Source organism: Oncorhynchus gorbuscha, linkage group LG03 (genome assembly GCF_021184085.1).
Source record: "Oncorhynchus gorbuscha isolate QuinsamMale2020 ecotype Even-year linkage group LG03, OgorEven_v1.0, whole genome shotgun sequence".
Lineage (NCBI taxonomy): Eukaryota > Metazoa > Chordata > Actinopteri > Salmoniformes > Salmonidae > Oncorhynchus > Oncorhynchus gorbuscha.
In genome coordinates, this window is record NC_060175.1 from 86,893,799 (window position 1) to 86,909,095 (window position 15,297).

Sequence of the window (15,297 nt, forward strand, 5' to 3'; positions counted from 1 at the left end):
GCCTGTAAACAGCTTGGAAAATTCCAGAAAATTATGTCATGGCTTTAGAAGCTTCTGATAGGCTAATTGACATCATTTGAGTCAATTGGAGGTGTACCTGTGGATGTATTTCAAGGCCTACCTTCAAACTCGGTGCCTCTTTGCTTGACATCATGGGAAAATCAAAAGAAATCAGCTAAGACCTCAGAAAAATAATTGTAGACCTCCACAAGTCTGGTTCATCCTTGGGGGCAATTTCCAAACACCTGAAGGTACCACGTTCATCTGTACAAACAATAGTATGCAAGTATAAACACCATGGGACCACGCAGCTGTCATACCGCTCAGCAAGGAGATGCGCTGTCTCCTAGAGATGAACGTACTTTGGTGCAAAAAGTTCAAATCAATCCCAGAACAACAGCAAAGGACCTTGTGAAGATGCTGGAGGAAACAGGTACAAAAGTATCTATATTCACAGTAAAACGAGTCCTATATCGACATAACCTGAAAGGCCGCTCAGCAAGGAAGAAGCCACTGCTCCAAAAGCGCCATTAAAAAAGCCCAATTGCGGTTTGCAACTGCACATGGGGACAAAGATTGTATTTTTTGGAGAAATGTCCTCTGGTCTGATGAAACAAAAATAGAACTGTTTGGCCATAATGACCATCGTTATGTTTGGAGGAGAAAGGGGAGGCTTGCTAGCCGAAGAACACCATCCCAACTGTGAAGAACGGGGGTGGCAGCATCGTGTAGTTTGGGTGCATTGCTGCAGGAGGGACTAGTCCACTTCAAATAGATGGCATCATGTATGGATATATTGAAGCACCATCTCAAGACATCAGTCAGGAAGTTCAAACTTGGTCGCAAACGGGTCTTCCAAATGAACAATGACCCCAAGCATACTTCCAATGTTGGGGAAAATGGCTTAAGGACAACAAAGTCAAGATATTGGAGGGGCCATCACAAAGCCCTTACTTCAATCCTATAGAAAATTTGTGGGCAGAACTGAAAAAGCGTGTGTGAGCAAGGAGGCCTACAAACCTGACTCAGTTACACCAGCTCTGTCATGAGGAATGGGCCAAAATTCACCCACCTTGTCCTGGGAAGCTTGTGGTAGGCTACCTGAAAAGTTTGACCCAAGTTAGACAATTTAAAGGCAATGCTACCAAATACTAATTGAGTGTATGTTAACTTCTGACCCACTGGGAATTGTGACGAAAGAAATCAAATATGAAGTAAATAATTATCTCTACTATTATTCTGACATGTCACATTCTTAAAATAAAGTGGTGATCCTAACTGACCTATGACTGGGAATTTTTACTAGGATTAAATGTCAGTAATTGTGAAAAACTGAGTTTAAATATATTTGGCTAAGTTGTATGTAAACTTCCAACTTCAACTGTATTTTTCAGCTTACCTCAACCCCAGGTAGCAGTTCAGTCAGGGCTTGAAGTAAGAAAGAAGGACACAACATCAATATATTGAGCACTTTTCCTTCACTTTGTGGTCCAACTCATCCCAAACCACCTCAATTGGGAGGTGTGGTGATTGTGGAGGCCAGGTCATCTGATGCAGCAATCCATCACTCTCCTTCTTGGTCAAATAGCCCTTACACAGCCTGGAGCTGTGTTGGATCATTGGTGTCCTGTTGAAAAACAGATAATTGTCCCTCGAAGCGCAAACCAGATGGGAGTGTGTATTGCTGCAGAATGCTGTGGTAGCCATGCCAGTCAAGTGTGCCTTGAATTATAAATAAATCACTGACAGTGTCACCAGCAAAGCACCCCCTCCATCATGCTTCACGGTGGGAACCACACATGCAGAGATCATCCGATCCCCTACTCTGCGTCTTACAAGGACACAGCAGTTGGAACCAAAAATCTAAAATTTGGACTCATCAGACCAAAGGACAGATTTCCACCAGTATAATGTCCATTGCTCACGTGTCTTGGCCCAAGCATGTCTCTTCTTATTGTTGTCCTTTAGTAGTGGTTTCTTTGCAGCAATTCGACCATGAAGGCCTGATTCAAGCAGTCTCCTCTGAACAGTTGATGTTGAGATGTGTCTGTTACTTGAACTCTGTGAAGCATTTATGTGGGCTGCAATTTCTGAGGTGCAGTTAACTCGATTGACCTTATTTATCCTCTGCGGTAAAGGTAACTCTTGGTCTTCCTTTCCTGTGGCAAGACCCAGTTTCATCATAGCGCTTGATGGTTTTTGTGACTGCACTTGAAGAATCTTTCAAGTTCTTGAAATTTTCCAGATTGACTGACCTTCATTTCTTAAAGTAATGATGGACTGTCATTTATTTTTGCTTATTTGAGCTGTTCTTGCCATAATATGGCTCAAACGCATGATTGGCTCAAATGCATTAAGAAGGAAAGAAATTCCACTGTCACGTTCTGACCTTAGTTCTTTTGTTATGTCTTTGTTTTAGGTTGGTCAGGGCGTGAGTTGGGGTGGGTTGTCTATGTTCATTTTTCTATGTTGTGTTTTGTGTTTGGCCTGGTATGGTTCTCAATCAGAGGCAGGTGTTGTTAGTTGTCTCTGATTGAGAATCATACTTAGGTAGCCTTTTCCCACCTGTGTGGGGTGGGTGATTGTTTCCTGTTTTGTTATTTGTGTCACCATTCAGGACTGTTTCGGTTTTCGTTTCAATTCACTTTGTTATTTTTGTATTGAGCCGTGTTCAGTTATTATTAAAGTATCATGGACACTTACCACGCTGCGTACTGGTCCAATCCTTGTTACTCCTCCTCAGAAGAGGAAGAGGAAAGCTGTTACGTCCACAAATTAACTTTTAACAAGTCACACCTGTTAATTGAAATGCATTCCAGGTGACTACCTCAGGAAGCTGTTTGAGAGAATGCCAAGAGTGTTCAAATCTGTCATCAAGGCAAAGGGTGGCTACTTTGAAGAATCTCAAATATAAAATATATTTTGATTTGTTTAACACTTTTTGGTTACTACACGATTCCATATGTGTTATTTCATAGTTTTGATGTCTTCACTATCATTCTACAATGTAGGAAATAGTCAAATAAAGAAAAACCCTTGAATGATTAGGTGTCCAAACTTTTGACTGGTACGGTACCTGGCTACCATTTACATGGGATGGGTTGAGTGAAGTCCTGGATGACCCCAGAATGATTACACCAGCCATCTGGAAAACAGACTTCCCCCTGGGCCAAAAGGTGTCCCCCTCTCTGCTCCTCTAATGTTGAGCCCCACTGTAACAATGATGAACATTTAAACACCACCTGGAACACTCTGCCATCACAGTTTATCACTCACGCCCATAAGGCTGGTTGCATAGAGCTCCAGGACTGGGACTGACAGCCAGGGAAACAGCTTAGATCTGTGCGCTCTCTGCTCTGTGAGCTGCTCTGTGGCTTAGGGGTTGCCAGGGAACCATCAAAGAGCCATAAAGAACAGAGGTGCTGCCATATCAACTCAGGGCTCCCAGAAGGGGATTGCAGTCCTCACACACTCAGAACACCCACTCTGGCTGCCACCACTCTTCAATCAACTTGATCACTGATACATGCTTTTTTTATAGGGGCTGTCAGTGACTCATGCTGATCTGGTGAGCTGGCTAGCATGTCCATTTTGTGGCAGCATAATGATATGGGTATGCTTGTCAGGGACTGTGGAGTTTGTCACGATCAAACTAATCAAGAATGGAGCAAAACCCAGGTAAAAAGTTAGAGGAAACCTTGCCTCAGTCTTCTGAATAGCTAACCCTGGGATAGAATTGTATTTCTCAGCAGGACAATTACACAATGTTAAATGCCAAAGACACACCAGAATGGCTTTCCAAGAGGTGTTGAGTATTCCTAAATGATCCAGTCTTCGTCCTGACTTAAATATGCAGAGACAAGGTTTGAATATTGCTGTCCATCAATGATCCAAAACCAAATTTACTGCGCTTGAGAAATTTTGACAAAAGCAATGGATATATGTTGCGCTAAGAGCAAAGTTGGTAGAATCTTATTCAAAATTATTCACAGCTGTAATGGCTGTCAAAGGTACAAAGGTAATTTGTCTATAATTTGTCTTTCACTTTGGAAATGTGGAGTAGGTTGTGTAGAACGATAGGGGGGAAAAAAAATCTAATTTAATATTTCTCCACATTTAATTATAATGTCATGTTTGTCATTTATTATCATGTCTTGTCCCTGTGCTCCCCATTCTATTCGTTTCCCTCTGCTGGTCTTATTTGGTTCTTCCCCTCTTTCTATCCCTCTCTCTTCCCCTCCCTCTCTCACTCTCTCGCTCTCTCTTCTCTCTATCGTTCCGTTCCTGCTCCCAGCTGTTCCTATTCCCCTAATCATCATTTGGTCTTCCCACACCTGTTCCCGATCCTTTCCCCTGATTAGAGTCCCTATTTATTCCTTTGTGTTCCGTTCCTGTCCCGTCGGTTCCTTGTTTAGTATTCACCATGCTGTGATTGTGTTTCGCCCTGTCCTGTCGTGTTTTTTGCCTTCATCAGATGCTGCGTGTGAGCAGGTGTCTCTGTCTACTACGGCCTGCGCCTACCCGAAGCGACCTGCAGTCTGTGGCCGCTTCTCTTGTTTTTCCCCTCTACAGACTAGAGGATTTCTGTTATTCCCTGTTTGGACTTGAATAAACTCTGTTTCTGTTAAGTCGCTTTTGGGTCCTCTATCACCTGCATGACAGAAGGAACCGACCAAGGAATGGACCCAGCGACTTCAGACGCTCGTTACACTGCCGTCAAGATCCAAGGAGCTATGCTCGGCAGACACGAGCAGGAATTGTCTGCTGCTCGCCATGCCGTGGAGAACCTGGCCGCTCAGGTTTCCGACCTCTCTGGACAGTTCCAGAGTCTACGTCTCGTGCCACCTGTTACTTCCTGGCCTGCCGAGTCTCCAGAACCTAGGGTTAATAATCCACCTTGCTACTCCGGGCAGCCCACTGAGTGCCGCTCCTTTCTCACGCAGTGTGAGATTGTGTTCTCTCTCCAACCCAACACATACTCTAGAGAGAGCTCGGGTTGCTTACGTCATTTCACTCCTTACTGGCCGGGCTCGAGAATGGGGCACAGCTATCTGGGAGGCAAGGGCTGATTGCTCTAACAAGTTCCAGAACTTTAAAGAGGAGATGATTCGGGTTTTTGACCGTTCAGTTTTTGGTAGGGAGGCTTCTAGGGCCCTGGCTTCATTATGCCAAGGTGAACGGTCCATAACGGATTATTCTATTGAGTTTCGCACTCTTGCTGCCTCTAGTGAGTGGAACGAGCCGGCGCTGCTCGCTCGTTTTCTGGAGGGACTCCACGCAGTGGTTAAGGATGAGATTCTCTCCCGGGAGGTTCCTTCAGATGTGGACTCTTTGATTGCTCTCGCCATCCGCATAGAACGACGGGTAGATCTTCGTCACCGGGCTCGTGGAAGAGAGCTCGCATCAACGGTGTTTCCCTGCTCCGCATCACAACCATCTCCCTCCTCTGGCTTTGAGACTGAGCCCATGCAGCTGGGAGGGATTCGCATCTCGACTAAGGAGAGGGAACGGAGGATCACCAACCGCCTGTGCCTCTATTGCGGAGTTGCTGGACATTTTGTTAATTCATGTCCAGTAAGAGGCCAGAGCCCATCAGTAAGCGGAGGGCTACTGGTGAGCGCTACTACTCAGGTCTCTTCATCTAGATCTTGTACTACTATGTCGGTCCATCTACGCTGGACCGGTTCGGGTGCTACATGCAGTGCCTTGATTGACTCTGGGGCTGAGGGTTGTTTCATGGACGAAGCATGGGTTCGGAAACATAACATTCCTTTCAGACCGTTAGACAAGCCTACGCCCATGTTTGCCTTAGATGGTAGTCATCTTCCCAGTATCAAATTTGAGACACTACCTTTAACTCTCACAGTATCTGGTAACCACAGTGAGACTATTTCTTTTTTGATTTTCCGTTCACCGTTTACACCTGTTGTTTTGGGTCATCCCTGGCTAGTATGTCATAATCCTTCTATTAATTGGTCTAGTAATTCTATCCTATCCTGGAACGTTTCTTGTCATGTGAAGTGTTTAATGTCTGCCATCCCTCCCGTTTCTTCTGTCCCTACTTCTCAGGAGGAACCTGGCGATTTGACAGGAGTGCCGGAGGAATATCATGATCTGCGCACGGTCTTCAGTCGGTCCCGAGCCAACTCCCTTCCTCCTCACCGGTCGTATGATTGTAGTATTGATCTCCTTCCGGGGACCACTCCTCCTCGAGGTAGACTATACTCTCTGTCGGCTCCCGAACGTAAGGCTCTCGAGGATTATTTGTCTGTGTCTCTTGACGCCGGTACCATAGTGCCTTCTTCTTCTTCGGCCGGGGCGGGGTTCTTTTTTTTTAAGAAGAAGGACGGTACTCTGCGCCCCTACGTGGATTATCGAGGGCTGAATGACATAACGGTTAAGAATCGTTATCCGCTTCCCCTTATGTCATCAGCCTTCGAGATTCTGCAGGGAGCCAGGTGCTTTACTAAGTTGGACCTTCGTAACGCTTACCATCTCGTGCGCATCAGAGAGGGGGACGAGTGGAAAACGGCGTTTAACACTCCGTTAGGGCATTTTGAGTACCGGGTTCTGCCGTTCGGTCTCGCCAATGCGCCAGCTGTTTTTCAGGCATTAGTTAATGATGTTCTGAGAGACATGCTGAACATCTTTGTTTTTGTCTATCTTGACGATATCCTGATTTTTTCTCCGTCACTCGAGATTCATGTTCAGCACGTTCGACGTGTTCTACAGCGCCTTTTAGAGAATTGTCTCTACGTAAAGGCTGAGAAGTGCTCTTTTCATGTCTCCTCCGTTACTTTTCTCGGTTCCGTTATTTCCGCTGAAGGCATTCAGATGGATTCCGCTAAGGTCCAAGCTGTCAGTGATTGGCCCGTTCCAAGGTCACGTGTCGAGTTGCAGCGCTTTTTAGGTTTCGCTAATTTCTATCGGCGTTTCATTCGTAATTTCGGTCAAGTTGCTGCCCCTCTCACAGCTCTTACTTCTGTCAAGACGTGTTTTAAGTGGTCCGGTTCCGCCCAGGGAGCTTTTGATCTTCTAAAAGAACGTTTTACGTCCGCTCCTATCCTCGTTACTCCTGACGTCACTAGACAATTCATTGTCGAGGTTGACGCTTCAGAGGTAGGCGTGGGAGCCATTCTATCCCAGCGCTTCCAGTCTGACGATAAGGTTCATCCTTGCGCTTATTTTTCTCATCGCCTGTCGCCATCTGAGCGCAACTATGATGTGGGTAACCGTGAACTGCTCGCCATCCGCTTAGCCCTAGGCGAATGGCGACAGTGGTTGGAGGGGGCGACTGTTCCTTTTGTCGTTTGGACAGACCATAAGAACCTTGAGTACATCCGTTCTGCCAAACGACTTAATGCCCGTCAAGCTCGTTGGGCGTTGTTTTTCGCTCGTTTCGTGTTTGTGATTTCTTACCGTCCGGGTAGCAAGAACACCAAGCCTGATGCCTTATCCCGTCTGTTTAGTTCTTCTGTGGCTTCTACTGATCCCGAGGGGATTCTTCCTTATGGGCGTGTTGTCGGGTTAACAGTCTGGGGAATTGAAAGACAGGTTAAGCAAGCACTCACGCACTCTGCGTCGCCGCGCGCTTGTCCTAGTAACCTCCTTTTCGTTCCTGTTTCCACTCGTCTGGCTGTTCTTCAGTGGGCTCACTCTGCCAAGTTAGCTGGTCATCCCGGTGTTCGAGGCACTCTTGCGTCTATTCGCCAGCGCTTTTGGTGGCCGACTCAGGAGCGTGACACGCGCCGTTTCGTGGCTGCTTGTTCGGACTGCGCGCAGACTAAGTCGGGTAACTCTCCTCCTGCCGGTCGTCTCAGACCGCTCCCCATTCCTTCTCGACCATGGTCTCACATCGCCTTAGACTTCATTACCGGTCTGCCTTTGTCTGCGGGGAAGACTGTGATTCTTACGGTTGTCGATAGGTTCTCTAAGGCGGCACATTTCATTCCCTCGCTAAACTTCCTTCCGCTAAGGAGACGGCACAAATCATTATTGAGAATGTATTCAGAATTCATGGCCTCCCGTTAGACGCCGTTTCAGACAGAGGCCCGCAATTCACGTCACAGTTTTGGAGGGAGTTCTGTCGTTTGATTGGTGCGTCCGTCAGTCTCTCTTCCGGGTTTCATCCCCAGTCTAACGGTCAAGCAGAGAGGGCCAATCAGACGATTGGTCGCATACTACGCAGTCTTTCTTTCAGAAACCCTGCGTCTTGGGCAGAACAGCTCCCCTGGGCAGAATACGCTCACAATTCGCTTCCTTCGTCTGCTACCGGGTTATCTCCTTTTCAGAGTTGTCTGGGTTACCAGCCTCCTCTGTTCTCATCCCAGCTTGCCGAGTCCAGCGTTCCCTCCGCTCAAGCGTTTGTCCAACGTTGTGAACGCACCTGGAGGAGGGTGAGGTCTGCACTTTGCCGTTACAGGGCACAGACGGTGAGAGCCGCCAATAAACGCAGGATTAAGAGTCCAAGGTATTGTTGCGGCCAGAGAGTGTGGCTTTCCACTCGCAACCTTCCTCTTACGACAGCTTCTCGTAAGTTGACTCCGCGGTTCATTGGTCCGTTCCGTGTCTCCCAGGTCGTCAATCCTGTCGCTGTGCGACTGCTTCTTCCGCGACATCTTCGTCGCGTCCATCCTGTCTTCCATGTCTCCTGTGTTAAGCCCTTTCTTCGCACCCCGTTCGTCTTCCCTCCCCCCTCCCGTCCTTGTCGAGAGCGCACCTATTTACAAGGTACATAAGATCATGGACATGCGTTCTCGGGACGGGGTCACCAATACTTAGTGGATTGGGAGGGTTACGGTCCTGAGGAGAGGAGTTGGGTTCCGTCTCGGGACGTGCTGGACCGTTCACTCATCGATGATTTCCTCCGTTGCCGCCAGGATTCCTCCTCGAGTGCGCCAGGAGGCGCTCGGTGAGTGGGGGGGTACTGTCATGTTTGTCATTTATTATCATGTCTTGTCCCTGTGCTCCCCATTCTATTCGTTTCCCTCTGCTGGTCTTATTTGGTTCTTCCCCTCTTTCTATCCCTCTCTCTTCCCCTCCCTCTCTCACTCTCTCGCTCTCTCTTCTCTCTATCGTTCCGTTCCTGCTCCCAGCTGTTCCTATTCCCCTAATCATCATTTGGTCTTCCCACACCTGTTCCCGATCCTTTCCCCTGATTAGAGTCCCTATTTATTCCTTTGTGTTCCGTTCCTGTCCCGTCGGTTCCTTGTTTAGTATTCACCATGCTGTGATTGTGTTTCGCCCTGTCCTGTCGTGTTTTTTGCCTTCATCAGATGCTGCGTGTGAGCAGGTGTCTCTGTCTACTACGGCCTGCGCCTACCCGAAGCGACCTGCAGTCTGTGGCCGCTTCTCTTGTTTTTCCCCTCTACAGACTAGAGGATTTCTGTTATTCCCTGTTTGGACTTGAATAAACTCTGTTTCTGTTAAGTCGCTTTTGGGTCCTCTATCACCTGCATGACATATAAGGCAGCAAAATGTGCCCAGGGCGTGTAGACTTTCACTATAGGCCCTGTACAGCTACAGGGCTCTGGGCTAGACATCCCTTGGAAGATTTTATGCTTCCATTCCGTATGTCCTGATGAAAGTCAAGTTTTATTATTAGAAATGTAAGGTTGCTCTGACATTAGATTCATGTGTGTCAGAACCAGGTTAATTGATTCCAGCACGGTGTGCTTTTCAGCTTTACCCCAGTTGATTGATCATGTATCAGTTATTAGCAGAAAGACTGGATGAAATGAAGGTTTATAAGATGACAAATTCAAGGCTTAATGTGTCATTATGGCATAAATTCATACATATCTCCTTTTATGAGGGAAAGAGAGTTATTATAACAGCAGGTCTGAGAACACTCAGTCCTCACAAAGCTGTCTGTTTATTACACTCCATCCATCTTATTCTCACTATGTTTCAACATACCTTTGTTATTAATACTCACTGGGCACACACTGGCTGAATCAACGTTGTTTCCATGTAAATTCAATGAAATGAACGCGGAATAGACGTTGAAATCTAACTCTCTCTGTCAGTGTTGAACCAATTGATGTGATTCTTCTTTTGCCTTTCTTTGATCTTCTATATTTACAGTGAAATAATTGTTAATTGCCTAAAGCTAAAGGATGTATGATTAGTTTTGGTTACACAACAAGACAAGATAATGGCAGGATTATGGTAAAACAACAAAAGGGCACCTGAAACACCTAGGATGTTTGTCTGCGTGTCTCTGGTAGCAGAATGTTTCTGAGGAAGCAATGAAATGTCCAGGTTCTTAATCAAAATGTTTTTTCTTTCTTTTTTCTTTCTTTTTTTCTTCATTTCTGTGAGGTGAGGAGGATGTCAGGTTGAGCTGAGCACTGACTGAAAACTGCCCTGTCCTCTTCACCCTGGATGTTTGACTCATAGGGGGCAGATTCTGGTTCCCCTTTGTCATGTGTGTGTTTATTTTGAGTCCCGATGATCTCGAAATGAGGCTTCTGCCTCTTTTTGTTGTCTTCTTTCTTTCACAGTTATTTAATGATTTTGACCCGGTAATTTAGACCCGGGAAGGCTAATGAACGCACTGCACTCTCTGACCAGTAGTGACATTTATTGGTAAATCAAGTGTTAAGTTAAATGAACAACACCGGGATTGCAACCTGTGCACCGATGTTCTAGCGGAGTACAAGCCAGCTCTTCTATGTAATCTAAGGGAGGAAAGAGCATAAAAGCTGACTGTCAAGATCACAGCAAGAGAGAGGCAGAGGGGAAAAGGTTGAAGTGGTAGAGAGAGAGAGCGATAGTATACTGTGATGAGCCCAGATAAAGAGCTCAGCCCAGAGATGTGTTTCTCCCCCGTTATGTCCTTCATATACTCAAGGAGGGGAGCAGTTCTGTTCTGTAGCTATTGTTGGTTCAGTCATTTCCCCTTCTCTAATCCATGTTTTTCTTGAATCATCTTCCCACCATTTATTGGAATGTTTGTGGGCCAAGCCCAATAGCCGAACAGCCAAATAGTCTCTGTCTCATCAGAGTTTATAGGCTCAGAATCATGGGCTTATTCATATGGACCTTTGTGTACAAATTACATTGATTGACCTGTACTCTGTACTGTATATAGCCTCATTATAGTTATTTTGTGTTACTTTTTATTTTATTTTTTACTTTAGTTTATTTAGTAAATATTTTCTTAATGATCTTTTCTTTAAACAGCGTTGTTGATTAAGTAAGCATTTCACCATTGTATTCGGCGCATGTGACAAATACAATTTGATTTGATTGAACAATTTGATTTGATTTGATGGACGCATTCAACCCCCTACTTTACTTTTCACAAAATGCTACATGATGTGTGAGGAAGGATGAGAAAGCAGTAAGGTAATGTTGTCATAAGAGCACTGTTAGTGGCATCACATCACAACCTTGCCACAGCCAAGAGGAGATGTGTGTTTAGAGATGGCGCCTCGCTCAGACAGCCTTTATCTCTAAAGAAGTTGATTTTCTGTCATGCGGCTTCCTTCTCTTCATCTTCTGACAATCATGTTCACAAGACATAATAACGTTATGCCAGAATGAATTTTTGATGGAAAGGGAATTTCTTGTTGCTAAGCCTCTTTAATGAGATATCGAATGCTGTGTTGTTTGCCCCGAGGAGAAATGCGATTGTGATTTGATTACGAGAAATAGGATTATGGGATGAATTTGTTTTTGTGTGCTGCTGATGAAAAGGAGGAAGTGGGTGTTGGTAAATTAAATATCTGTTATATCAAGCTAGGGAGGGAATTTAATATGGCAAACTTTAATACTCATCATGAATAGCTTCCACATCTACAAACTGGCTCCCTGACATTCCCACAGGCTTAGTGTGAATGAATACAATAACAACCTTGCGATTTTGAATATCTGTGTGGTGTCAATGTGAGGACTAGTTGTGCTGCATTCATGACATGTGGGAACTAGGAAGCTAGACAATTTCCGACTTGGAAAGTCATTATAGAAATATGATATCTGAGTTTCCCAACCAAAAGGAAGGGGAGAGGCTATACGGACACGCCTGGTGCCCAAAGTTGATGACATATGTTGCGCAGTGAAACTCAACAAGCGGATTTGGTTCAGTCAGTTGTCTTAACGCTCCCTTAGCTAGCTAGTTTATGCCTGTGACTAGAAATTTTATTGAGAAAGTAAAACTTGTCTGCCAAAGTTGGGTCTTGGGAGTGTTCAGAATCATTCCGTTTTTATCGGACTACAAAATCAACAAATGTCCTTTAGCTGTCACCATGGCCTGATATTCCTACATGACAGCAGTGCTCAGCAAGCAGGCATCGGGATCAAATGACACACTGTGCCCCGTAGTTGTGTTGCAGTGCAAACTCTCCCCATTGAGCAGCAGTAGACTTTATCACAGTGACATCCAAATGGTTACTACTACCAATATTACAAATTATTCTTTTAGGCTGCTATCCTACTCAAAATATATTAAAGTGGGATGGAACAAATCGGTGACTTTAGCTACCGCCAGCGACATGTGATACAGCTGACTGGGGGGAACAGGTGTTGCCCAGTGGGTAGCTGAGGAACGCTCAATTCCGTTCTCTTCTGAAGTGGGAAGCATCTCAACACAACACCGTTACGCTGGTCATTCAGATTCCAGATGGTGACCAATACTACAAGTTTTTTCCCATCTGAAGAAACATCACATTTATATGTTGTAACTAGCGCCATACTGCTGTTGTTTCCAGCATAGCCAATATAAACTGGCTAGCTGGGAAGGGCTCATCAGGACAAATGACTAAACTGAATCCATTAGTCTTGACTCTCACTCAATCTGGGCCTCATGCAGGTCCGTATAGCCTCTTTCAAAAGGAAGCTCTAGGCAAATATCTCGCATTAATTTGAACTGTGATTAGTCATGAATGCAGCATAGGTCCATGTATGCTATCAGAGAAGGTGTTAGGGTTTGTGAAACAACCAACAAAGTTCATTTAAAATGAGAAACATTAGAGATTTAAGGCTTTGTTCCTGATCTGATCTGACATTTATGACCCTTCACAGTTTACCACTATTTTTATGTAGCCAATGATTTATTTACTCATTAGCTGTCTGCACTCAGAGGCTACCAGGTGAAGCAGTTCAGGTCCTTGAAATCATTGCTCCACAGTCAGATGTGACTCCTCTATGTCCTCTGTCTTTATGCCAGCATCGCCTCCTGTTCATTGATGAACATAATGACCGTGTGTCACGTTCTGACCTTTATTTCCTGTGTTTTGTATTTAGTTAGTATGGTCAGGGCGTGAGTTGAGTGGGCAGTCTATGTTTGTTTTTCTATGATTTGGGTATTTCTGTTTCGGCCTAGTATGGTTCTCAATCAGAGGCAGGTGTCATTAGTTGTCTCTGATTGAGAATCATACTTAGGTAGCCTGGGTTTCACTGTGTGTTGGTGGGTGATTGTTCCTGTCTCTGTCTTTGTACCAGATAGGACTGTTTTGAGTTTTCACATTTCTTGTTTTTTTGTAGTCAGTTGTTCATGTGTACCTTAACGTATTAAAAAGAACCATGGACACTTACCACGCCGCGTATTGGTCCTCTGATCCGTTTCGCCTCTCCGAAGAGAAGAGGAAGAAATTCATTACACCGTGTGTTTGCCACAGCATAGGGCGTTAGGAACCTAAAATAGAGACAGTGAACTGTAGGAAGTACTCTCAGTCTGAGGGCCTAATCCAACAGATTAGTGATAATTTACAGTCCAACTATCCGGGTTGAAACAGACCTGATCAGTGCATAGGAGGTAGATGGAGAGAGAGAAAGGGGAGAAAGTGGGAGAGGGAGGGACAGACAGAGAGACAGAGGGACAAGGGGCGAGAGAGAAAATGGAGGAATTAAGTAGTGAGAGATGAAAGGACAGTAATGGGGGAGAGAGAGAGGAGCGGGTGCCTAAGAGAATGGTCTGAAGGTGATAACGTGCGGCAGGACCCCTCTGGGTACAACTAACCATAGTGCTGTTGCGTGCATGCAGATGACTATCCTTCAGCACCCAGTCTAGCCTCCTACATTTCCTCTCTCTCTCTCTCTCTCTCTCTCTCTCTCTCTCTCTCTCTCTCTCTCAGGCATCGATCAATTACAATGCACCACCATTCTCCACCTCTGTGTCCAAAATCCTTTAACACAACAGCAGTTAATTTCACACAAATCAGGCATTTGGTGGGATGTCCAATGGGGAACAGGGACTGATAGGTGGGCGTTAGTAGGAAGGTCACCTATGAGCCATCATAATGGACCGATCAGAGATGTGCTTGGAGAACAGAATGAGTGAATTAGTGGGAGACAGGATGTCTGGCAGATAGTCAACAGTCTCTAGTGTATGTCTAGTCCTCACCCTGATGATGCTTTTAGTCTCATTTCATATATATTATATACATTCAGAGGAGTCATACACCACATGTTTATGAGGGGGCACTGGTGGTTTAATTCAATATTTTGATTGAATAATACATTCAGTGTTTAAGAATCTTGTATTTTACATTCCACATGTGGATGAGATTGAAGGTGCAAGTGACCGTTCAGTGTCAACGGGCTTTGCCAATATGTGTAATAAACCAGACAGACTGATTTATCCATACTTGATTCTGCTCACAGATTATTCTCAATGTGTGGTGACAGAGGAATCGAATGCCTCTCTGTTGCCCTCTGGTGGCTTTAGATGTGGCCTAATATGTCATGCTTTTGCTATTGTGTTCACTCACTGACATCTTTGTATTTACTTTTGTCATATTATTACTTGTTGTTATATACATTTCAGACTAGCAACAGTGACATAACGCCTCTTTATTATACAGACAACACTTTAACAGCAAGAGGAATGCAGATCATAAAGAACTTGTAATGTTTTATACAAAATGTAAAATACAAAGGACAATAATCATACATAATAAAAACGTAGTATCTTGGATACCTGTAAACTCATATGCCTACTAAACAACAATTTTAAAAAATCTATATAAATGTGTCAATATAAAACATTTTGCTAAACAACATTCTATAAAAAAAATAATCTGTCGCACGCCAGTGAGTTGAAACATTGCCTGTTTGTTTCTATCGTCTCCAGCTCACCCACCAGCCATTTGGGGCTCAAGATAATTGTCCATTATCACTCAGTACAGAACTCTGGCCTCCCTCTTACAGTAATAGATTTCATGACAGGTTACTGGTCTTCTCTGAACTGTTCTGGCTCTAGGAGGTACAGACTCTGCTGGGTGGGCTCTGCATTCCACGTGCAGTTCCTGAGTTCCTGTCTCAGCTCAGACAGCTGGTGAGCGTGATTAGTGA